The sequence below is a fragment of the Arvicanthis niloticus genome, chromosome 13 (assembly GCF_011762505.2).
Source record: "Arvicanthis niloticus isolate mArvNil1 chromosome 13, mArvNil1.pat.X, whole genome shotgun sequence".
In the NCBI taxonomy this organism is placed as follows: domain Eukaryota; kingdom Metazoa; phylum Chordata; class Mammalia; order Rodentia; family Muridae; genus Arvicanthis; species Arvicanthis niloticus.
This window is the reverse complement of record NC_047670.1, coordinates 9,002,076-9,029,467: the sequence shown is the minus strand read 5'-3', so window position 1 is coordinate 9,029,467 and position 27,392 is coordinate 9,002,076. Positions and strand designations below refer to the sequence as shown.

General features: G+C 39.2%; 1 protein-coding gene across 3 annotated transcripts in view; it reads left to right on the top strand.

Moving 5' to 3' along the window:
- The first annotated feature begins 15,706 nt into the window (after nucleotides 1-15,706).
- The window catches only part of Pkia (cAMP-dependent protein kinase inhibitor alpha), a 77,073-nt gene continuing 65,387 nt past the window's right edge, over nucleotides 15,707-27,392 (top strand). For 2 of the 3 annotated variants that reach the window (XM_034516721.2, XM_034516722.2), the window contains exon 1: nucleotides 15,715-15,866. The gene's annotated coding sequence lies outside the window, so the exon portion shown is untranslated. Of the gene's footprint in view, nucleotides 15,867-27,392 lie in introns of all 3 variants that reach the window. The other variant, XM_034516720.2, reaches the window with a different exon arrangement.

Genomic DNA, 27,392 nt, shown 5'->3' with positions numbered 1-27,392 from the left:
CTCTCCACTTAGTTTGATGTTGGCTACTGGTTTGCTGAATATTGCTTTTACTATGTTTAGGTATGGGCCTTGAATTCATGATCTTTCTAAGACTTTTACCATGAAAGGGTGTTTAATTTTGTCAAATGCTTTCTCAGCATCGAATGAGAAGATTATGTGGGGTTTTTTTCTTTAGTTTATATAGTGGATTACATGGTTAAATTTTTATATATTGAAACATCCCTGCATCTCTGGAATGAAATCTACTTGATCATGATGGATGATGGTTTTGATGTGTTCTTGGATTCAGTTTGCAAGAATTTTATTGAGCATTTTTGCATCAATATTCATAAGGGAAATTGGTCTGAAGTTCTCTTTCTTTGTTGGGTCTTTGTGTTTTTTAGGTATAAGTGTAATTGTGGCTTCATAGAATGTGTTGGGTAGTGTTCCTTCTGTTCCTATCTTGTGGAATAGTTTAAAGCGAACTGGTATTAGGTCTTCTTTGAAGGTCTGATAGAATTCTGCACTAAAACCATCTGGTCCTGGGATTTTTTTGGTTGGGAGACTTTTAATGACTGTTTCTGTTTCTTTAGGTTTTATGGGACAGTTTGGATCATTCATCTGCTCCTGGTTTAACTTTAGTACCTGGTATCTGTCTAGAAAATTGTTCATTTCATCCAGATTTTCCAGTTTTGTTGAGTATAGGCTTTTGTAGTAGGATCTGATGATTTTTTGAATTTCCTCAGTTTCTGTTGTTTGTGCCTTCTTAATTCATGGGATAGTTTGTCTCACTCAAAGCACTCATACTTTGTAGGTTAAGAAGTAAATGAAAAAATAAAAATCAAACAGCCATTGTTTTGGCTCTCATAAGGTATGAAATGCCACACTACATGAGAATATTTTCCTAGGGCATGGCTTTCAATGGCTAGGTTACAATGGAATGCAACAAATACATTTTCACTGTAGTGATGTCTTTACAGAAAATTCTTACTCAAAATGGCAAATCGAGAGCTTGTGTTGGTCTTAAATATTCAAATTAAATGTCTCTCAGAAATATTATATTTGATCTATTAAACCTAAGTAATGAAGCAACTCATCTATAATATAAAATGGATGTTTATATTATTTCAATAGAATAGCCAAAACCTATTTCTAAAGCTAACAACCAGCAGAGTGAATGCTTTAACCTATCAGTGTTATAGTCTCTGATAGAAAGAAAAGTACCTCTGGCTATTTTTCCATGGAAGCAAACGCCTAAAGATTTCTGATGTCTTAACAGTGTGGAGAGAGGATTTCAGAGTAGTTTTCTTAGCACTCAGAATCACAGCAATGACTGTTTGCGTCTGTTTCCTATATAACCCAATTTGACCTCCAATTCCTGGTCCTCCCAGTTTGCTTTGCAAGCAGCCACTATACACAAAAGCATTGAGTGCTGAGAGGTTCATGAACCTTGGTTACTGAGTGTATATGAGGAGGTGCAGCTCTATGGTGAGCGTGCATCTGAATCAACAGCTGTGGGCCAGCATCACCAACCTGATGTGCAAAGTCACTTATCTATACCTACGATGCCAAGTAATTGAAACTGCAATCCAATGGCAACACATGTGTCTACTGTGTGCAAAGCTTTGTGTTATATCCTAGCACTGGAAAAATACAAAAGAAACAGGAACAGAAGGAATCTAATAGGAATCCATGCTCTTTTTTTGATTGTTTGTTTGTTTGTTTGTTTGTTTTGTTTTGTTTTTCGAGATAGGGTTTCTCTGTGTAGCCCTGTCTGTTCTGGAACTCACTCTGTAAACCAGGCTGGCCTCGAACTCAGAAATCTGCCTGCCTCTGCCTCCCAAGTGCTGGGATTAAAGGCGTGTGCCACCACCACCCGGCAGGAATCCATGCTTTGTCACGCCAAGGTGAATTTCGATTAAATTGTTTTAATGTATTAAAGAAAATAACTAGCAACTGATATAGGATAATTTGTAAAATGCCATAAAGGTAACATCAAATAAGAATGCATATGTACCTTCACTGTTATGTAATGACCAGGAGAATACAACAAAATGCATGTGTGTCTGCTCATTTGTACAGAGAGGCATGCACAAAGAATAAACCTAAGACTTATGAGAATAATTAGTTACAGGAAAAGATGAAAACTAAATGGAAATGTTTACATAACCAATAAAACAGAACAAGAGTCTAACACATATAAAATGTATTACACATTTTACCAATGAGCTCAACTTTACTTCAGATAAATCTTAAGATTAGACTGAAGTAAATGGGAAGAAACGGATGAATGATGAACAATATAAGCAACAACGTGATCGATGATGCTAGTGAAGTAGGTCCCAGTCAATTAGATAGTATGCATACCTCCACACTGCTATAATTAAATAATAGTGATGAGAAGAGAGACAGCTCCTCCTAGGAGTTAAATAGTGATTAATAGCTGTAAGAGGAGTGACTTGGATAATAATGGAACATCTGTGATACATCACAGCAGCTCCTGAAGACAGACGTTATTGATAGAGCTAAAATTGGTGTGGAGAAAATGAAGGTTAAAATGGACTATTGAGCAATGTGAAATTACAGACTCCTGAAATGCCAACTGCATGCAAATACAGTTATTTTGCAACTATCGAAGTTAGTGTCGCTGAATAGAAGGACCGGTTTCCCATACTCAGTTTCATGGCATACTAAGAAGCATAAGAGGCTACAGTGCTGTTCAAATAATCTCAGCTGTATAACCTTGGCTCACAGCAAGAATTCCAAAGCCTAAACCTGAAGGGCGTACTGCATACTCCACAAGTAAAATGTCATAAAATGATAAAGGATCCTAGATAAGAAACCATAAAGAAATAAATCAAGTCACTACAGTAAGTGATCCTGGATTGGTATTGGGAAACAATTCACAGTGTATTAATATGATCATAAATTAGCTACTAATATCATACCAATGTAATCTTTTGGTCTATGGATTAAACACATTAAAGATTCTTCACACAGCCTCAAACATTCCTCCCATATTTCTCACAAGAGGCACCAAAATATAGCCAGTTTGAAGGAATTAATATTAAGCTCCAAGTTAGCAATAATGATTAAGTGTTGAATTAAACAAAGAAATCAAAGCACTTCCCCCTGGTGTCATTAAACCAAAAGTGAAACCAAATTGGAAATCTGTAATCCATGTTCTTTTCTGTTGTGTGAATTTACACCTGCCTGAAGGCTGTGCTCTGAATCTGTCTGTGTATGTGTGTGTGTGTGAGTCTGTCCCTAACAAAGGGCTTTACTCTTTGAACAGCCCATAAAGCATTAAATGGAGGGACGATAGAAGAAAATTGTACAGAAATCTTAAAATCAGAATTTTACCCTGGATTAAGGCACCAAGTTCAACTAACCCAGGTAACAAACAATATTAAAAACATTCCAAATGTCATGTTCATCATTTTCGGTGGAAAGTCATTTTATAAAATTGTTTCAACTTCTATTTTTACTATTTTTAGTAAATTGTATGCATGTGTTACTTCTTGCATGGAAAAGTGCATATAGGTTAAGGTTACAAATGTATGTTAGCGTCAATTGTACAAATTGCGTACATGGGAAGACCAAGGCAAGTAAAGTCAGCAGTCACCTTGTTCTCCCAAAGTCAGATTAAACAAAAGACCCAAGTATACCATAGGATAGCAAAGCAAGCCTCAAGTGACTCAAGTTGTATTTTTAACTGGCTGTTAGGGCCAACAACATCTTCAGTCTCTTGTAATGGAAGGGATATTTTCACGCTGTTGCCTTGCCCCAATTTGACTTCAATAATTTACCATAGTTATATAAAATGTTACCACTCGGGGAAATTAGGTAAAGGCTTCCTGAGTCTTGTGTGGTCATCATCTTCAGAGCCTCTTGAATTCCCTTAGAAAGAAAAACACTTGGTTTAGGAATATTAGAAACTTGATATGAAGGATAAGAATTAGGAATGATCGCTTCTCTCATTCATAATGTGTGGGCTAGCAAACAATAAAGCCAGACTAGTTCAGGCAACATGTGATTTTTTTGCAAGTGAGATGCAAGCTTACATGAAGCTGGAAATCAATAACACTATAGACCATTCTCACTGGGAAGGCCCTAAGAGTGTACATTTTCAAGTTTATAAACAATTTCTACCTAAACACCCAGTGTATTTTATGTTGAAATTTTCTAATTGTTTAAATGTTGATTGTTTTATCAGATTAAATATGCTCACTGATATATACATTGCCTGTGAAGCAACCTTATCCTTTATCATGCAACGTATCCCTTAGCTGACCCTGGTTCCCTTCAGTGTTATCGTGCATTATCTTATCTCTTGCCAGTTTATTTATTTATTTCTGGCATTTTAAATTATAGCCATATAAATTTGATTTATCTCCGTACCATAGTTCATTTGTCAAATGTCTATGTTTAAACGTAGAAAGCACCATTTGTGGTTTTATGTGTAGAAAATTCAAACTCTATTTCCAGTCTCCTGATAGTTCTTCATCATGGTTTGACACCAGCGGCAGTTTCTTTCTCTGCATCCTTTACCTCTCCATGTTCTATGAGAGAATCTTCACTGCTGCTAGCCATAATATTTAGGAAATTGCTATGAAGTAAGCTATTTGAATTTTTTAAAAGGGCTTTCTAAGGCAATATTTATATATAATAAATAGCTGCACATTTCTCTGTTTTTTACACTCAAGGTTGCATAAGCGCATTCAGCAACCTACAAGCCACTTTGTGGGCTACTCTTAAAGAGATTACTATACTTTGTCAATATTTAGCTCTTGCCAAGAAACTGCAGATATCCAACATGACCATGACACTGAAATCCCCTGACGAGTAACAGCATTTCTACAGTTTAGTTTTCTTACATGCAAAATGAGAACAATTCCAATACTGAATTCCTAAAATTGATGATAGAAGAGTGTAGATAAACTATACTAAGAGTTTTTAGATCACATAGCAATAAGTATTCGTCATCAGTGCGATAATTTCAGTATTAATGATGAACAGATTGCCAACAATTACCTCTAAGAACAATATAGAGTGTGTCAAATACGCATCTGAACTTGGCTTTCTGGGCTCAGCTTCTTTGCTCTTCCACCACCACACCTCTTCTGCATAAATATATTTAAAAAACAGGCCAGTTGCTCTCTTCTGAGAGAACTTACAATATCACCATGTATTCATGTTGTCGGCAATCTATAAATCTACATCAATGCTTGTCTCCATGTCAGACTACAAGTCTTCTGTTAAAGACAGTAAGTGTCACCCCCTACAACTGAAAATAGTGCCAATCACATGGGATATGCTCAGGAGACTTTTTGAAATAAGTGTGTTAGTGGGTAGAGAAGGAAAAGTTGTTATGGTATTTCTTAACATGTTTTCTAGAAACTAAGTCATAAAGGTGTAGGTAAGCATAATGAAGTTTTTCCTTTCCTTCAGTGGTATAGAGATTGATTAATACAAGGTCAGATGCCGATGGGTGTGCTGATATGTGCACTATCTTTTAATGGCTTCCCATATCTACAGGCATCCCTAACAAGTGAACATTAACCAATGATAATCTTCCTCTTGTTTTAGTTTTTAAATGATGTTGAGACAAACTCTCTTCTGACATTCTGCCTTCTCATATTTGAAGTTCATATCAGGAATAAGCAGTTACTTAATATGTGTAAAGTTCTAAGTTACAATATGAATAGAATGGAATAGAATACAATGAATAGGATAGGATAGGTTAGGATAGGATAGGGCAGGACAGGACAGGACAGGACAGGACAGGATGGGCCTGAACATGAAAGGTTAAGACAAAGCAGAACAGGACAGATCAAAATAATATAACAACAAAAAAATATGAATGACTCTGAGTGTCATCTTCTACACTCAGCCAAAGTGTGGTCCTTAACATAATTTCAAACTAAGGAACAGGGTAGACTGTTAAGAGATAAACATCTATATTATTGGTTGCAGCATTTCTTTATCACTAACATTGAACACAACATTTCCACATTTTAAAAACCTATATTAAGAGGGCATGGAGAGGGTCGGGGTCTGAGCTGAAGGGGATGTTATCGTTCATGTTGATGTTTCGAGATTTAGTCACAAGAGGGCGAAGTTGGATTACATATAGAATGCAGACCCACCCAACACAATAAGCCAGGTTCATGTGAGTGAACAAGGGTGGAGCCAGAAAGAGCACTGAATATACATTAGAAAGAAAGTGATGGCAGTGCAGATCTTTGAAGATTAAATGTTTGTTTAACTTAATTTTATATCTCTATTTCCAGAACCACAGAAAATTCACAGAAAATCAGTCATCACATGTGAAAAACTCATGGATAGAATCCGAGGAGCACAATGGTCCTGCTATGCTTATTTCTTGGAATGACCTTTAAAAGTTAGCTTTAATTGTGCATATTTATGGGTATACTGAAATACTGTGATATTTCAGTGTATGTATACAGTTATAATTACCAAATTAGAGTATTAATATATCTATCACTAAAAGTTGTTAAATAAAACATTTCAGAAAGATTTTACTAAGAAGTCATCCTTCCCCTAATACAAAATCATTAGTTTAAGAAGTCATCATGAGAAATTCCTAGGTAACGGGGTGTTCTGGCTTTCATTTGGTAAAACTAAGACACAAAGCAAATTAGGGGATGAAAGGATCTTCCTCACAGGTTATATTTCATCACCAAAGGAAATCAAAGCAGATCTTTTGTAAGAATCTGTAGCGAAATCTATTTAGAGCAGTGCTTGCAGGCTCACTTGAAACTGCATACTTAACCTTTCTGATTCAGCAGATCCACCTCCCCAGGGGATGGCATCGCCTCTGAGAGCTGAGCTCTCCTGCAATAAGGAACAATCAACAGGACAGATATACCAGCAGGCAATCTGACTCCAGGCTGTGTCAAGTCCATACTTAGAGGCAGCTAAACCATGGGTGAACTAATTGGTTTTGGCATGTCATTAGGTGCCAAAATTGTCAGCTTTTGTGATCTTACATAAAATAAGGACAAGGGAAAGACTCGTATGGCACTTAAGAATGACCCAAAGTCTTCAATTCCCTCTTTACTAGAATAAGAGTCTGTTGTCCACCTTGGGAAAAATTTGTTACACTGACTGAATACAACGGTCATCACGCTCGGCTCAGCTGGACTGGACAGGCAAACTCCGTGGAAGAGACCCTAAGCCAACAAGTCTAAGCCTACGTCTGTTAGCTGTGCTAAACAGACAAGTAGAGCTGGAGAAACCCTGGTTGGTACTTTTGCCAACTGGTAGTGTCTAGATTTACAATCACCAACCCTGACAAACTAGATCTCCTCTTGGCTCACAAATATTTCACCCTCAGAAGTTTCAGCCAGAGAACAAAGGTGAGGCCAGCACACAGACTCCAACTTTCACAAGCATCAAGTCCACCGACATGCCTGGGCCCATAGGATGCTGACTGCTCTGGAGTCCTTCCTTCCTTGGGAAAATGAATGTTTGTCCACTGATCCGAAGCCAAATCCAGTTCTATTCACTGGATCTCTCTCCATGACTCATGACTTTTCCTGCTACACACACACACACACACACACACACACACACAGAGAGAGAGAGAGAGAGAGAGAGAGAGAGAGAGAGAGAGACAGACAGACAGACAGACAGACAGACAGAGACAGAGAGACAGAGAGACAGAGAGACAGAGACAGACAGAGAAAGGGAGAGAGAGACAGAGAAAGGGAGAGAGAGAGAAAGAGAGAGATACACAAAGGCTTCTTTTCTCGAGTGTGCTCTTTTCCCTGCTGAGTTAATGCTTTCCTCTCCACTAGATGTTCTTATTAGCATGCAAAAATGTCCACCTCCAAACAAACAAGTAAAAAACTTTTTTTGTTTCCACTTCTGATTTTAATTATGACTCCACTCCTCTGGTCCTTTTTATGCTAGCACAGCCGCAGTTCCGGGCTAAGGCAGTAGAGTGTTTTAAAACTATAAGCAACAGTAAAGTTAGGGGAGATATGCTAAGATTCCAGATAGTTAATGTCTCTGAAGCAGCCAAAGTCACTTATGAATTACATATATGGGACATTCCAATCAAACCAAACACTACTCTCAGCTTTAACTGAGGATTAAGGAACCACAGATAAGGTGCACAGGGCCTTAGCTTGCTCAGATAAACTGTTGGTTACTGGTAGATTCTGGGGAGGAGTGACCATTGTCTTCAGCTCAACATCTACAGGTGAGCCGACAATGAGCAATGGACAGTTCCATGTTTCCACAAGCAGCCCAAGTTAAACTCAATGAGTCACAAAGCAAAACAAAACATGCATATGAGAAGATGACTTTATAGAATGATGGTGTTGCTAGGGATGGAAGGGAAATAAGGAGGTTATTGAAAGTAACTGGAATGCATTATGTATATATATTATATGTATATGTATATATATGTATTATGTATATATATATTATGTATATATATATTATATATGAAATGGAAAATATTAAAACTAAAAATTTTAGATATATAATTTAAAAGTTTGCTTATTATGAAAGAAAACTTTTTATTAAAGTATACTTTTCCTTAAATAACTTATTTTTTTAAAAAGCAAAAAGTGTTTGACTCCTGACTTTATAATGATTTTTAAAGCTTATTTGAGAATTTTTCTCTTCTATGCAACCAATCCCATTTCTAAGCATACGTGAGAGGGACCAGTAAAGAAAACTGCCAACATAACTACTCCACAGTGTTGCTAAAGCTTTTATTGTAGACATGAGAGAGAAGAAGAAGAGCAGCTGGAAGAATCCAGAGTAAAAAGAGAGAACAACAGATTAGATATGTTCAGGGCCAGGAAAGTGGGAAGCTGGGAGGGAATGGTACAGAGAGTTAGAGAACAAGAGAGAGAATGGAGCAAGCAAGAGAGAGTAAGGGAACACGAGAAGGGTATGGCCAGGTTATGAGTGTCTTAGTTAAGGTTTCCATTGCTGAGAGCAGACACCATAACCAAAGCAACTCTTGTAAGGACAACATTTAATTGGGGCTGGCTTACAGGTTCAGAGGTTCAGTCCATTATCATCAAGGCAGGAAGCACAGCAGCATGCAAGCAGACACGGTGCTGGAGAAGGAGCTGAGAGTTCTCTATCTTGATTAGAAGGCAACCAAGAGAGACTGCCTTCCAGGCAGCCAGGAGGAAGGCCTCAAAGCCCACACCCACAGTGACACACTTCCTCCAGCAAGCCCACTTCTACTCCTGCAAGGCCACACCTCCTTATAGTGCCATTCCCTGGGCCAAGCATATTCAAACCACCACAGTGTGTGGCTGCTGAGAGGAAATCCTGTGAACTGGATAGAGTGTAGGGTAAAGGGGGAGGTAAGAAGGGCTAGGATGATAAAGATATAACTAACGGGTACTTGTGATGCTGAGGGAGCCTTCAGGCGAGCATGAGTTTTAATAGTGCCGATAGGTGCCACAGGTAGAGCTATATATTCCCTCTGCCAGACGTAAGGGATTCATGTTGAGACCTAAAATTTCATTTTTACAATTTATTCTCACAAGATCACCCATGGGCTCAGGTTAGTGTACTCTGTTGGTCTTCCTGTGGAGTTCCTACCCCTCTTGTGGCTTTCAACCATTTCTGTAAAAGTCCCCGAGCTCCATCCAATGTTTGGTTTTGGATCTCTGCATCTGGTTCAGTCAACTGCTGTCTGGAACCTCTCAGAACAGTCATGCTAGGCTCCTGTTAGCAAGCATAACATCATCATTCATAGTGTCAGTGATTGGCGCCCGCCCGTGAAGTGGGACTCAAATTGAGCCTGTTACTGGTTGGCCGTTCCCTCAGTCTCTGCTTCATCTTTGTTTGTCTCTGCATTTCCTATACACAGGAAAAATTGGGGTTGAAAGTTTTGTGGGTGAGTTAGTGCCCTTTTTCCCCACTGGGGATCATGGTGGCTGCAGGAGGTGGCCACTTCAGGTTACAAATCCCCACTACTGTGAGTCTCATCTAAAGTCACCCCCATAGACCCTTGGGAGCCATCCCCGCCCCAGGTCTCTGACATGTCCTGGACCCCTGTGGAGGGTGGAGAACAGGAGATCTGGCTGTCAATGGGGTGACAGATGTTGGGACCAAGTCCCTCTCAATTATAAATCTGAGAAACTAATCTCTGCTAAATTGTTAATGGCTGCTAATGAAATACTCAGTTACCCTTTTGATAAAACATTTGCATATAAATGAATCTTTCTGGATGGACTCCTTTCACCCCCAGGAGATGTTCTGAATGCTGGTGAAGCTGCAGGTCTGCTTCCTCACTGTGTCTTGCTGATATCAATAGGCTGTTTGATCTCTCATTTTGGGACATCATAAAGGAAGTGAAGGCCCTTGACCACTAAATCAAGAGCTGGAGTTCTGCTTCTACAGAGTGAAGTTCACCGAAAATTGAGAGTAAAAACAAAGGAAAAGAACTCTTTCACTCCTCTTACCAGATGAAACTACCTGGCATGCTGGCATGAACAGAATTGCAGTGTGCCTTCTGCTGAGCTTCTATAGGCCCTGATTAACTGACCAGAACTTCTATGATGTAAATGTTGCAATAGGGAGTCTTTAGCTATCACATTGTCTTCCAATAAATGTGACCTAACATCTTGGTGACAATTAGGCAAATCCTTTGAAATTTACAGTCACACACCTACTTTCAACTAAAGGACTAAGAATGTCATCAAGATACCATTTGAGGCCCTGTAGCGGATGCTTCTCTACTTTGCTTTAGCCAATGTGTTCTAATTACTTTAGTGTTGCTGTGATAAACACAGTGACCAAAATCAAAGGAAAGGACTATGTCTGTGTACACCATCAGCTAAAAGTCCATCACGGAGAACAGAGAAGGCAGGAGCTCATGGCAAGAACCCTGAGTCAGGAACTGAAGCAAAGATCCTGGTGGACACTGTTCACTGGCTTACTCTGACTGACTTGCTCAGCTTGCTTTTTCATTTGCCCTGGGGCCACCTGTCCAAACTGATACTACCCATGGTGAGCTAGGCCCTCCCCACATCAATCAGCAAACAAAGAAATGCTCACAGACAGGGACAGACCATTCTGAGGGAAGGAATTCTTCATCTGAAGCCCCTGCTTCTCAGTGGACTCTGTCAGGTTGATAAAGCATAAACATCATACTCATCTATTTAATGTTTTTACTGATGTATTTGAAAAGTACATTGACTTTTTGTCTTGTTACTAGACAACGTCATTAAATTGTTACCATGTTTAAGTGGAGTGTTGAGCAGCCTACATCTGTGTTCCTAAGCTACAGTGTATTTGGTCCCAAAGTAAATTTCTCCTACTCTTTTGAGAAGAGGACTGTTTGATGTTGTTCCTGTTTATTGGTTGGTTTGTATGGACTTCAAGAACACAGATGTTAACACTGTGTTGAAATAAAATATCGGTATTTATTTTTCCTTTTTAACTCTATTTCCCTGAACCTCTCACCATGTTGTTGCACAGAAGCATTAAATCCTACCGCTTCATGCCTACTTCTGTGTTTTCTCTGGCAGCATTTGCACACTGATTTCATTTAATTAAATGAATAAATGGATAGATAAATAAATAAATAAATAAACAAGTGTCTGATCCTATGGAGATAGTTTGTTCTTGCCTTCCAAAAGTAAGGATCACAATGCAAGTCCCCAGGAGCCAGATAATAAAGGGCAGGATATTATACCTGACCCCAGCTCTCATAAGCAAGATGGGAAGCAGAAATGGCAATATCCCAAGAAGCTTCCTTACAGGCTAGTATCCAACAGAGAATAACAAAATCCCACTGCCTCAGAAAAAGGTGGAGGTTGAAGACAAAACCAGAAATTTCTTTCTAGACTTCCATGTGTATAACACAAAAAGCACCTTCATTCACATAGAGGAACAGAGAGATGTGGAAAGGAGAGTGGGGGACAACAAAAGAGCATGAAGTCAGGCTATATGACAATAGAGTTACAAAGCCTTGAAGAAGTCATCTCTGATTTCTGGATCTCATTACACATACCCTTTTTCTCCATTTGAGTGTATGTTGTGTTTTATGTCCAGCAAAGCTTTCTTCTCAGTTATAAATTATACAATTATAGAGAAAGCTACTAACTTTTATGTACAGTAATCAAAGTATTTATGAACCAATATCAAGACAGAGAAATGAGCAGATATTGAGTCTCTGTTAGTAGCATTTAGTAGAGTCAGGGATGACAATGTGCACCTTTAATCCTAGCATTAAGAAGGCTGAGGCAAACAGATCTTTGAGAGTTCAATGCCAGCATTGTCTACATAAAGGGTTCCTGGGGAAAAGAGAGGCTGTGTCTAAAAATAAACAAAATATCCCACATATAGTAGTATCTTTTAAGTGTATTGAGTTATATGAAAGTGTATTAAATTAGACACATTAAAACATGATTATTAGAGGTATAAATTAATAATTCTAATTCTTCTATGTGTTATAAGACACTGGAGTTCAACAGTTGAGTATATAATAGTAGATAGTAGAGTCATATCTCTCAGTGTTGGAGTGGACACTCACAGGAAAGCAAGGAAATAGGCTCAAATGGTCTTTATGAGAACAGCGTAATCTGAGGCCTCTATGTCTCTATTAGTTTACAGAAATTTAGGCACACATACATGGTACATACAGAAATGTTTATTGGTATGTATACACACAGACAGTACACATATACAGGCTTTACTCTTTTATATGGAAGGCCTAATTAAGATTCCCTTGCCTGGAAACAAACCTGGTGTCTATAGCTTAGTCTCTGTTACCATTTTCCAGTAAATGGAAATAGGTCTCCTTGAAGAAATGACCAGTTGCAGTTCTAGGCAGTTCTGAGCCCAGAACATTTTGAAAACTCACGGAATTGTTTCACACATAGAACATAGATAATAGTAAAGAATTGTTAAACACCAGGGCACAGGAGGGTGTAGGACAGCTGAATGCAGCTACCAGCTGACAGAGCTCTGAATGGAATATTTTAAACAGTAAAATAAGGAAACATTAGACTATTACCAAAAGTATAAAATCCAAATCTATATTAATCAATTGAGGTAAATGATACATGGGGCATGTAGACAAAGCTAATGTGGAGAATTCCACTTACTCCACACTGTTATTTATGCACACTAGTTGCACACAGCTCCCTACAGGGTTGGGCTTCACACAGTGACTCGTTTCCAACAGTAGTGATGGGCTTTACAGCTTTACAACAGAAAACTGACTGTCTCTGTCAGTTCATCAGTCAGCACCAACCATACCATTGTGGTGATATGTAATCTTGAGATAACAGTGCTAACAGACACTTCACCTCTGTGGTCATGGTCTCCATAATACAAGAAAACTGAGAGTTAGCTGGGACTGATGATCAGAGATTTAACAGTTGAATAGAATGTGGAATCTTGGACAGGAGTGTAGTAAAGAGTTGAAGTCACTCTGAAAACGAGAGAAGCCTGTACAAAGACAGCTTCAGTTAATCCCTGAGGGTCCTTACTAATTGTAAAGAAACTTCTGTAATCCTGTGTGATGTTCATGGTAAAGGATCTTGGGAGTAGGATGTATGGAAATCTGTACTAATTTCTCAATAAACCTATACATCAAACACTGTGCTAAAAATGGCATCTATTAAAGACTGAAAAGTACCAATATGTTGATATAGCTGTAAAAACACATTGATGGATAAATTATTATTTCTGCTAGTGACAACATTATAGTATGTTCACTGTTTGTCTTACTTAGGGTTTCATTGCTGTGAAGAGACCCATGACCAAGGCAATTCTTATAAAGGAAAACATTAGGGCTGGCTTACAGTTTCAGAGGTTTAGTCTGTTATCATCATGGTGGGATGCATAGCACTGTGCAGGCAGACACGGTGCTGGAGGGGCAGAGGTTCTATATCTTGATCTGAAATCAGAAGGTGACTGGATTCCACACCAGGTGAAGCTTGAGCATATATAGGATCCCAAAGATGGCTTCCATATTGAAGCACTCCCTCCAACCATGCCACTCCCACTCCAACAAGGACACACCCACTCCAACAAGGACACACCCACTCCAACAAGGACACACCCACTCCAACAAGGACACACCCACTCCAACAAGGACACACCTCCTAATAGCGCCATTCTCTACATTCACACACATAAACTCTCTACTCTCACTCAAATAGATGAGACTATGGAGGTTGTACCTATTTAAACCACCACTGTTGTGGTTTCTTCCCACATTTGTGTTTAAAGCACACATTCAATGCTAATGCCATCTTCATATTTGTGAAACTAAAGATGTTATTCCTCAGCCTTATTCTGCATTTGTGAACTAGAGGCAGTACTTCTATGATGCGAGTTAAGAATTCAGCAGTCTGTGATAGGATAAAGGGCTTATCTTATGAGAATGAGTCTCAGAGATGCACTCAGCTGTCCCAAATTTCAAGTGCATACATTCCGCACCCAAACTCTGGTGGCTCCACTACTGCCTCTGCTCTGGCATTGATGGATGTGGTAGGAAGTTTTTTCTTTTAGTTTCTTCCTTGCCCTTATGCAATTCAGTGTAAGATGCTGGACAGATTCCCAGGGTAATACTGGCAACCTCCAATGATGCTCATGAGGAAGGCCAAGATATGAGGAATGAGGAACATCCACCCTGCAGAATGCGAGCCATAAGGAAACTCCCTGCTTGGAAAAGAAACCCTGGCCAAGTACCAAACCGAGAATCCTAGGCTGCCTTTTGCCCCTTACAATACGTAACCTGGAAGGAAGCAAAAGGGGGAGCTTGGAGGGAGAGATAACAACCTTAATAGCTCGTGCCAATTTAAAGTAGCAAGGACAAGAGGCTTGTGTGCATTCATGCTTAGATTATCCCCAAGGGAAATTCTGAGAAATCCGTTGGGAGTTTCAGCCATCTGCAGATGAGAAATCTGCCTCTTGGTTTTTCAAATATCATAGCTTTCACCAAGGTAGTATGGCCAGAAAGCAAGGACTGCGGGGTACAAGGAGCACTGGGAGAGACCTGGGAAGTACATGTGTCTGCCCACTAGCAAACAGCACTAAAATCCTGGAATGACCCCCTCCCTGTCCTTGGGTGATTTATCTGTTCTCCCCCTCTTCACTGGGTTGGAAGAACTCCATTCTATCATAATAACAAGAAAATGAAAGATCCACAGCGTTCAGCTTTCATAACTGTTTTTAACTGTTTGCGTGCATGTATGTTCGTGTGTGTGTGTGTGTGTGTGTGTGTGTGTGTGTTTGTGTGTGTGTGTGTGTGTTTGTGTGTGTGTGAGTGTGTTTGTGTGTGTGTGAGTGTGTTTGTGTGTTAAAAGCAAATGAATCGTGTTGTGAAGGTTCTTTAAAAGATCGATTGCCCATTTTAGTGTTTTCGGGGTATTTGACTGTTTATTTCAATAGACAATCATCCCTCAAATTCGGCGAAATGAACAGTATTGATAAGGAAGATGGAGAAGGTGGGAAACCCACAGTCAGATGGAGCTATCCAAACAGCCGCCGTGACAGGGGAGCGTGGAGAGCAAGGACGCTCTGCAAAAAAAAATCTGTCTGCCCCTTCTGTTTTGTTGCACAATCCGGCTATGTCGCGGCTGTAAAATCGGTCAGAGAAAATCAGCCTCCACCCCGGGGAACAGCGTCTTTCGGGTGCAGCTGGCAGACGCGATTCCTGGAACCCAGAGCGGCGAGTCTCCCCCCGCGGCTCGCACCGAATGCGCTGCTCCGGCGGGCGATGACTTCATGCAGCCCGCCCGGAGTAGCCAGCGGCGGCTGCAGCTGCAGGTGGGGCGGGGGCCTTGAGAGCCGGTAGCCCTGCACAAGCGGCCAGGCGGGCAGGACCGCTGCTGGGGGCAGCCGGGACGCTCCACTCCATCCCAAAGGTAAGCCGCTGGCCCGCGCTCTCCGATCCGAGCCGGCTTTCCGCTTGGTTGGGGACTAGCTTTGTAGGACTGGGTAAAGAAGGTCTAACCCGGCTGCATTCTGCAGTGGGAAATGGAGCAAGGAAGGGAAAGGTTGACTAGCCTTAAATTGAGATGGGAAAAGAGGTGTTCCAGCAAACAAAGGGACTTTTCAGCCCCCAGCTCTTAAAGGTGATCAGCCATTTCCGTAGCAGGTTGGTTTAAATACTGATGACTATTAGAAATGTAAAATCGTCTGAATGCCCATTTAACCTTTGTGTCTTCTACTTTCCCTCAATCTGGCTTGGGAGGCGCGTGTCCTTGGAAGCTGTTGGGGCAGTAATAAGCGATCTCTGCAAGTCCTCCTAGCTTCTCTGTCATCCTGGTGTGATACCAGGGTGTTTCTTCTCTCATCTCAATGTCATGACACCTGCTTGCTTCAATGCAGTGCCTTTGGGAGTCAGGGTGTAGGAAAAACTTTGCTCCCTTTCCGAGTTTTGCGTGATGTGGGCTGCACTTGGCAACTTCTCCCTTTATTTTCCATTTTTTTTTCTGTCAATCAGCTCATTGATTTTCAGAAATGCTATATCTCTTTCCCTTTTTCAGTTCCATGACTGAGTTCATCAAGGACCCAAGAAGGGCATTGCCACACACAGAATTCCTTATTGGGCATTCCCTTAACAGATCTCTATAGGTGTACACATAGAATAAAATGTTACCCTTTCGGCTCAGGACCGACATGGTTTTTTCTAAGTGCTTTTCTTGCCATCACCCTGGTTGGCTACGGAAAGGCTTGCTTGAGTGGAATAACAGAATATGCTCTTCTTCCTGCATACATAGGCTCAGGAAAACGGAATGGCAGTCTTTCCAATTCTCTTAAAATATTTCTAGTTCAGCTGGGGTGTAAGAAAATTAGTTGTCAGAGTTTAGAGCAGCCATTCCAAAAACCAAGTAGTGTTTACCCCAGGATTCCTCAGTAAGCCCAGTCTGGGGCTTTCCCATTGGCAGACTGAAAGCCAGGGGGTCTATCCTAATTCTAGGCTTAGGTTATATGAACGTCCCCAGATTTGTCTCCTCATGTACAGGCTCCTCATACCCTCACACACAACATGAGCTTTCCCCACCCGCTACTCCCAACTCCCCAGCTGAAGGCCAGCCGGGGACATAAGTCTGAGTAAGATATGAAGCAGGTAAGATGGCTGTTGTGGGTGCCGCAAATATGTACCTCAACAACAGAGCAGTTGTAGTAAACTGGATTGTGTGGAGTCTGTGAGCCAACATTCCGTATATAAGGAGAGCTGTCACCTCCATACTTGAAATTGGAAAGACTGTTCGACTCAACAGCCATGCCATTTTATTCAGTGAAAAGGTAAAGCCATGAAAACCAGGGGAGACTTTAACCTAGAAATGACACGTCTGCCTAGTTCCCTTTCCAGTGTTACCAATTCTCTGTCAGCCTAATTCTAGTGTGTTTACTAGGTTTGCTAGAATTACTCTTCTAATTACAGACTCTCTTTGGAGAAATTCTCTCTAGGAAGATCTGAGTTTGCTCCTTTGTCTCCACCTGCAGTATTTGGGCAGAAGGAGGGGTTGCCCAACACTAAATAGCACACTCCAGGAACTCTCTCTGGGGTTTTCAGGAACTAGGGTTATTTTCGTTTGTTTATTGTTGTTACTGTGTCTTGAATATGTTTTTATTTCACATTTTAAACACTTGAGATTTTTCTAATGAAGGAAGCAAAGAATAAGATTGTAAAAGTCCTCACTTCCTCACCTTCCCTAATTTTAAAATACTTGACGAATCAATTATTTTTCTGAAAAATAACTATATACATGTGTATATATAATATTTTAATAAATTGGACTTCTAAATCAAAGTCCAATTATATAATGATTACTTAATCCTACAGGAACAAAAACAATTCCTATGATGTTAAGAGCTATATGTTTTGGTTAAGACAGAGATGCCTGGGAGCATCCCGGAGCATTTGACTAAAAATTCAAAAGCTGTGTTATTTGCTTTCTGAGGAAACTGAAATATTTAGCAAGAAAATTGCTTTAGGATTAAGGGGCTGTTGCTCAGTGAGCTGGCAGCATGTCTGCCAATGTTTTCACAGGTGGAACTAATCCACCATGTGAAAGCCTGCAGTTAAAGGCACTTTACAGGGAAGGAAGAAAACAACTAACAATGTAATCTTCATTCAGGCACATCTGAGGAGAACACAGCACATAAGAACTCATATGTTATGCAACTTGTGGTTAAACTATTTTGAGAAATATTTATAAGTTCAGAGCTCTAAACAGAGATGTGTATATGTATACACACACATACACATGTACACACATACACACAAACATACACATACATGCACACATGTATACTCTCACATGTACATACACATACACACATCCATGCACACACATATATGTGCACATATCCACATACACACAAATACACATACATACATACACACATACACCTGCATACCCACACAAACACGCATATATATGGGAACACACATATTACACACATGCACACACATACACAAAGAACATACACACATATACACAGAAACATACACACACAGAGAAACACACATACCCATATGTACACAGATACACACATGTGCACTTATACATAGACACACACACATGCATACACATACACACATGTGCACTTATACACACGTATACTTATACATAGATGCACACACATGTACACTATACACATATACACATGCACACACATACACATATGTATACTTATACACAGACACAAATACATGCACACACATACACATGAATACACACAGACACACACACATGCACACGTATACATATGAACACACACTCACACATGCACACACATAGAAATGAACACACACAGATACACACACATACACACACACTCTCATAGAGGGTGCTTTCACTGAGATTGAGTTATTACTGTTTTTCCTTTACTACACATGTTGAGAGAGAGAGAGAGAGAGAGAGAGAGAGAGAGACTTGGTTAGCTGGTGTACAGAAATAAAGGAGTAGAGAACGGAATGTGTCACAGGATCAAGTGCTGAATGAGCGGTGAGTGTCCGTGTGTGTTTGACAAGATGGAATTGACGCCGGCCAGCGGCTTTCCAACTACACGAGCATTGTGTGTTGGACAGGCAGCATTATGAGCTTAGCAGGCGCCAACTGAGAGGTCAGAGGTGATTCCTCATTACAAAGGAAGATGAGTGGTGTTGCACTGCTGCCAGTAACTGCCACTGAGATAGCCTTACATAGAGATGACAAAGAACAGAAAAGACAGAGAAAGAAATGTCATTCTTACTGTTATCCAGTGACTCCATTGAGACTGAGTAGGAAAACGGGATCATACTGGAGTTCTGGGCCACTCTAGGTGGAAGCAGGAGACCCTGTCTTAGACACCAAATGCTACTTGAATATAACCAGCGGTGCCTTGATTGATAGAGTTCTCCAATACTACCCTCTTTTCTGTAGTTATGATAAATAATTCCTACCGCGGAGGGTGGTAACTCATCCAGCTTCTCTCTAGCCCTCTGAAACTCAGCCACGCCAGCCAACATAAGCTCACTTCCAGTGCATGCCTCCTAATATCAGGGATACCAGGCCTCTATATCTTTGTCGGTTTAGCCTTCCTGCATGCCTTGATATAGGTCCATAGCTGCCACCGCGTTTTGTGTGAAGCCTTCTCTGATGGGATAAGCTTTCTTTTCCTTTGTCTAAATTCCTATAGTTCTTTCTGTCTTGATCCATGGTGTGAATGTGCACTGCCTCTTTATCAAGAGCAGACAGGAAGGAAGGAAGGAAGGAAGGAAGGAAGGAAGGGAGGGAGGGAGGGAGGGAGGGAGGGAGGGAGGGAGGGAGGGAAAGAAGGAAGAAAGGAAGGAAGGAAGGAAGGAAGGAAGGAAGGAAGGAAGGAAGGAAGGGAAAAAGAAAGGAACAAAGAACAACAACAAAGGCAGTGGCTGATATCAGTGCATTACCTCAACCAACTGTGCAGCGCCCTTCTATGTGCATCTATGGCAAATGTTCATGGAATTTTCATGATGAAAGGATTCAGAATTCTGTGCTGACAAGTGTGCAGTTGAGCATGGCCAGAGCTGACAGCTGTAGTCTGCTTTGAAACACATTAGTTTATCATTTAAAAAAAAAGCCTGTATATCTTCTTCATGTGTAATTTATTCTTAATATTGCCACGTGCAGGAATTTGTCTTTGTCAGTGAAGGAAATGATGATAAATTACATTCATCTGCCAATCACTTCCCAGTCTAAGGAGCTGCATACCACCTTGAATAGAAATGTACTGAAAATCTTAGCTGTATTGTAAACAGGCTGAAACCAGCTGGCATAGCTGCTCTTGATTCAAACAGGTGTGATAAGAACAATAGTAACTTAGAAGAAAATTCAAGAATAGAGGTTAATTCTCAAAAGGACACTGTCATCTGTCACTTCTCTTACATTCCCCCTAAATCTTTTGGTTTCTAGCCAAAATATAATAATTGCATAAGCACAAAAAAATGATTGGAATTTTTAAATCTTTATAATATCTGCACCTAGGAGATAAATTTTTATTTTATAGTATATTTTATAATTTTTTAAAATGTTGTAAACTCTACACAAATGTAGGAAACTAGAACATGGGTATATGTTTTATGTATTTTACAATTAATATAACAATTTAATTACATAAAATTTGAAATCAATATAACACATCGATTTACCCTTTTAAACTAATTTAAATGCATACATTCACGATGTTATACAAATGGCATGCTATCCATTTTCAGAAATTTTTCTCATCCTGAACAGACTTTTTTTGTATTAAATAGTAATCCATTATTCTCTGTACCTAGCAAACTCTGTGTTCTGTGCCCATCAATTTGTCTATTTTGTGTCAGAAAAAAAGTGGAAATATTACACTAGTTGTCTTATTATGTCTGGCTTTTACACTGAATATGATGCTTTCAAAATTCATCCATACCATTATGTGTCACGGTTTCATTCCAATATTTTATCTATGCAGGACACTTTCAGTACACTGTATTGCTAGCTTGCATTATGTTTTACAGCAAGCAGTCTAGGAATGTTTACTAAATTTCTATGTGTAGACTATAATTTATTCAGTCAAAAAAGTTGATAAGTGTGTATTAAATCCAAAACTGTCTTGTGATTGCAAGCCATGGTTATGGTTTCCCAAGCCATGGTCATTTGGTTATGGACACAGTGGCTTATGTGTATATAACATAAAAGTTAATGATTTTTATATTTAGTGGAAGAATGCCTAAACATTTATGTTGACGATCTAAGCTAATTATAAAAATTCTGACATTCTGTAATTGGTGCTTATGTTTACTTCTGAGCCAGTTCAAGAAATCTTGCAAGTCAACCCAAGGAATAAAAGGGTTGACCTAGCACAGTCTGAATAAGGAAATAGCCTCACATTTTATCATTTGTAGTTTGCAAAGAGACACACTCCATATAAATATTGGGAGATTTGAAGTCTCACATATTTTGTCATTTCAAAATAGTGCCAGTGCATCACAGATGTCGCATCTTGTAGAAGGGGGGAATTGATGGAAAATGATTTGGAGCACTTTTGTTTTAAGTTCTGGAAATGGATCACTGTATACACCCTAATCTAAAGCAAGCTCCATTTCTAGGTTCAAACATATGTGTCTGCTTTATGGGGACTCATGGGCCTTGTCTTTGTTCCTCTCTGGTGAATCCTTTTAGTTTATCTTAAAGCACAATTTTTAAAAATCCAGCAGCTATTGCTTAAGCTGACTTATCTAGTGTTTGGAATATGGGAGGCATAGTGGAAATATGGGATGTAGCTACTCAATGCATAAGGATGTTTCCCTTGTCATGTGCAGGGCAAGAGTTTGCATTTAATGAGCAAAATCACAATGTTGTTGCCCCTAGACATGTACCATGGTGAATGCTTTCCCTTCTTTCTGCTACCACTTAGGGTCTGACTTTGTTAAAAGAAATTTGGTTTTTAACTCATTTGCTGGCAAAATGAGCGGCGATAAGTTGCTTTTCCTCCGTCAACTTTTTTTTCTACAATTAATTTTATTATTTTAAAAATAACATAATAAGCCAGGTGTGGTGGTGTATGCTTATAAACCACATATTCAAGAGACTGGGGCAAGCGGAATGCTTGTTGCCTCTTCATACTGAGTGATCTGGTCTCCAAAGCAAAAAAGAAACAATAAAAAAAATCACTGTAATTTCTTATATCTGTAGTAGAGACAATGAGTAAATATTTTCCATTTTTACTATTTTTGTGAGATCTTTATAATAATACCTTGTTACTGCATCTCTTCCTGAGTGTCGCCCCAACATAAGCCAAACCGAGCTTTGAAAATGCCTGAACCTCCCTGGATGCTATTTCAAAGCAATGGGCTCTGATCCGACAGTGCTGTGGGAATTAGTCTTAGCTTCTATTTTTGACTTTCGAACAGCTGATTGGATAACCTGACACGAGTGATTGGCATCTTCTTTGCTCTCCGAGTTATATTGCATGTCTCCTCACACTTCTCCGTGACTCATTATCAGAAGTGGCAGCAAGAGTGCGATGTCAGGGTGCTGATTTCAGAAGCCAAGCACCGTGAAGTAATGAAAGTGCCTCTTCCGTGGACAATCCCAGTTGCTGCTTGCTTTTTTCTAGTGACAGTGTTGAATCCCCAAGGGAAAGAAGAACAGCTTTAATCCATAAACGCTGCTCCTAATGCCCGTCTCTTCCCCTTCTGCTCTCGAAGAGACTAAGACCGCTGCTCATCTCTAGGGAAGAGACGGATCTTTTCTCAAACGAATTTTTATTTAATTTTTCTTGAGAATTTTCTATAGTGCTCTTTGAACACATCTCTTAAATGTGTAGAAATTGTTGGAATTTTATATAGCTAATCAACATAGTTAAGTTATCAGTAGGGGAAATTAACCCATAACTTTATGGTACACCACTCAGTGCAGTTTTCATGTGTTACGTAGTTTAGTATTTGAAGCTCACAAAATTTAATCTTCTCAGAGTGGTTCATTACTTGGTGCAGCTAATTAGATTTAATGAACAACAACTTTAAACTAGTATTTTGAAAATGCAATACCTGAAGCACAAACTTAACACAAAAATAATGATGACTATTAAAGGAATCTTGAAAGGCAAACTTCAATTTTTGTTGCTGTTGCATGGCTCTTTTTTTTAATTACAGGGATAATTTATTTTTGCTTAATAAAACAAGTATAAAAAACCACCAAGAGCTTTAAGTATTGTATAATATGCAAATAATTGCTCAAAATTAATATGTTGCAGCTTGAGAGAAGGCTCAACTGTTAAGACTGTGTCTTGCTCTTTGAGAGGGCCCGAATTTGTTTCCCAGCTTCAGAAGAGCAGATGTTCTCTTCCAGAGTCCACAGACACCTCATATATACTCACCTCATATATCCACATTCAGAATCATATACATATGATTTATTAAAAATAAAAATTTAAGTGAGATGTCTGTGGTGGTTGGCAGTTCCAGCCATATTTGCAGTGGCTCATTGTGATTGATGGTCTCTTTGAGTTTATCTGCGGCTAGAATATCATTACCTTACATGAAAAGCATAAGTCATTAGTGAGTATCTCCTCAATTTAAAGCTAATAAATGGGCACAGTAAACTACTCATCAAAGGCTTGAAGTGCGGCCTGGTCTCATTCTAAAATATTGTATTGAGAACAATGAAAATATCTCTGTGAAGGAGACACACATTTCTGCATTTGTACGTTTACTGCAGATAAATAGAAGTGTTTTGTAAGCTAATTTTTAGTCAGTTATATGTAAATAGATATTTATAGATTATGTATGTGTATGTATTCATAGTCTTACTATTTCACATATTTGATTACTACAAAGTTAATTTCATTTAGAATCTGGGTAATACATATTTTCAGAATTAAATCTTACAAAAAAGCAAAACAAAACCTTCCTTGCATTTTAAGATCACATATACTATATCTTCTTTTAATTGTAGGTATTTATTTAAATGTTTAACCAAACATTCAATTATGGGATGAAAAGGCCCAAACAGTGTGGTTTCTCAGCTTGAACAGCACACCAATTTAATTTATTTTTTTTTTCATCAAGTTAGTGTTTCAGCCCCTGTCATCAGACTTTCTTCTCTGTGTAATCCAAGGAATCTTTCCTGTGTGTCTGTGTTTCGAGACATTTTACATGGTGCCGCTTTGAGTCCTAATTCATCAGAAGAGCATGTTTTAGAACCCAGACACAGACGTGGACACTGAATCTCATCAATAAGCAATGGTAGTTTAGGAATTTTAGTTCAAGTGTAAAGTATTAACATACTGAAAGTGCTACAGCTTTAGGGTTAGATAAATTTGAAGGTTACTGGTGTTACTGTAACGATTTCTCAGAATTGCTACTTGTCCATGCTTCAGCAAAGAAAGGGTCAGTGTACTCTCATCTGCTTTACCAAATAGATTTAACATCCATACATTGCTTCTAGAACAAAGAGAGAATTTACTTGTTCAGATGCATTTAATAGCTGACCATTATTAAAAGTAAGGGGAAGATGCTAACAGGAGAATGTTTTCATACATGTCTTGAATAATGAGGCTGAAAACAGTGAACATAACAGGGGAAAGTGAATCACTCCTCATCCCCGAACAAATAAAATCAGTTATGTTTTAGAAGAATTATATAATCCTCAAAGCATTTCAGTGTCCACTTTCTCATTGGACCATACCAACTCTAATGCTGGAAGAAGAACATGAATCACGCTCGTGTTTCCGAGAGAAAACTTGAAACTCAGGAAGGTGAGTGACATGCCACTTTAAGGAGTATCTATATGAACAGCACAGCAAAATTCAAACTCACATGAGTGAGGCATGCTCTCCTCTCTCTTATAGTATGTAAGATATGAACATAAAAGTGAGCAGGTTCAATCTGCTACTGATTACAAATTCCTTGGCAATTCTCACTGCAAATTGTACCAGGAAAACCTCTCTGCAGGTATTTCAAGCCAAGGAAGGACCTGTTTGGCATCCTCTCAGTTGTGGTTCACTCTTCTATCCCACCCCCCAAAATATCCTAGCTGGTGTGCCTTGTGACTATGAACTACTTCTTTAGAATATACCACACATAGTAGTTGAAGACTGCAATTTGAATGAGCAAACATGGACACTAATGATGGTTCTGATTTGAATAAAATTCCAATGTAGTTTGCATTTGTATAATTCTTCCATTACTGAAATCTTATTAGTTTACTTATATATATGCACATCCTCTAGATCCAACTTAAGATTAGTTTTCCCTACTATAATATTATTTTTGAACCTAATTGCAACTTAAAACTGTATAATGTCCTATTTTAAAAGGTATTCAAATAGAACAGAGAATTCTCTCCTATATTACACAAATTTAATTTATTTTGATTAAGCTTCTTTAGAACCCACAATAGTTAAGCAACTTGTTTATGAGATTTGTATTGTTTAAGGCTTTTGAAACATCACCACTATAATGCAATTTTTAAAATAGGTGGATACCTGCTGGGTATTCTTTCAACTCCTACAAGAAAACAAGAAAATGAATACATTAAGATTTTTAACTTTAGTCAAGAGTTTTTTATTTAAAAATTAGTCACTTGGTGTAACTGAGATTTCAAATGTGTTCTTAGTACTTAATTTTTTTTTTCTGTATCAGATTTCTGCAGTGGTTTTGTATGTACCATCATTAGTCACTGAGGCAAAACTTTACTACCTACTATTTCATAGTTTCTTTAATGTCTGATATTGATAACCCAGGGTGCACACTGGTTACTAAGATGGCAGGGCTTGGCAGTTCATGCTTTCAGGAAGTAACTGCAGTTATCTTAGCATTTACTCAGGACTAGTCTCCTGTTATTTGCAGTTTGAGCCTGTTTTGTCTTCCTGTGCTGCAGCCTAAAACAGTTGTGGGCTTTATTCAAGATAACTTAAGAGTTTTCTTATGTTAGGCATCGGGAACTCCACATACGGATAGCTCACAATAAACTGTTGCTAGTATTATACACGCTGCACTTTAGTTTTCCAGCAAGATGTTTAGGGAAGTGTTCTCAGAACAAGAGTCAACCAGGAAAACGGTAGAGAAATAAGTACAAAAGAAATCTCATTTGAATATGTTTGCTTAAATTTTACTTTGTTATTTTATATGTCTGTATGTGAACCACATGCATGTCTGGTGCCTGTGGAGTCAGCACTGGACATCTGAACCCCTGGAACTGGAAATATAGATGGTTATGAGCCACCATGCAGTGCTAATAATCAAACTTGGGTCCTTTGCAAGAGCAACAAGTGCTCTTAACCAGTGCCAATTCTCCAGACCATGTTTGACATTTTGGGTGTAGAAGAAAAATCTTCCAGAAAAAAACTACTAAGTTCCTGATGCAGGAACTCTTTATCTGAGCTTTATTGTATTAAAAACAAGCACTACTTTTATTTTTCAAGTAAAAAAAAAAATAGGGCCACCATAGGAACCATCCAATTTCAAGCTAGAATTTCTTCTTTCTTTCTTTCTTTCTTTCTTTCTTTCTTTCTTTCTTTCTTTCTTTCTTTCTTTTTTCTTTCTTTCTTTCTTTCCTTCTTTCTTCCTCTTTCTTTCTTTCTTTTTTATTGGATATTTTATTTACATTTCAGATGTTATCCCCTTTTCTCATTCCCCCCACCACCCAAAAAGCCCCTATCCCATCCCTCCTCCTCCTGCTTCTATGAAGATGTGCCTCCACCCAACCACCCACCCACTCCCACCTCCTCACCCACAAATTCCCCCACACTGGGGCATCCAGCCTTCACAGGATCAAAGATCTCTTCTCCCGCCTATGGCTAACAAGGCCATCCTCCCCTATATATACAACTGGAGCCATGGATTCCTTCCTATGTGCTCCTAGGCTGGTGGTTTAGTCCCTGGGAGCTCTGGTTGGTTGGTATTGTTGCTCTCCCCATGGGGCTGCAAACCCTTTCAGCTCCTTCAGTCTTCTCTCTCTCTCTCCTCCATTGGGAACTCCATGATCAGTTCAATGGTTAGCTGTGAGCATTCACCTCTGTATATGTCAGACTCTGGCAGACCTCTAAGGAGACGGCTATATCAGGCTCCTGTCAGCATGCATTTTCTGGCATCATCGTCTGCCTTTGTTGACTGCACATGGGATGGATACCCAGGTAGAACAGTCTCTAGATGGCCCTTCCTTCAGTTTCTGTCTCACACTTTTTCTCCATATTTGCGCTTATGAGTATTTTGTTACTCCTTCTAAGGAGGACCAAAGCACCCACACTTTGTCTTTCTTCTTCATGAGCTTCATGTGCTCTGTGAGTTGTATCTTGGCATTGTGAGAATTTCTTGTAGTGTAACAATACAAAAGATTTGAGAAACTAAGCTTCAGCATGATGGGAATTCTTTCATCAATAGATGTTTTCATGTCTGAATTTCAGTTTTGTTTCATGACCCTAAAACTGTGTGT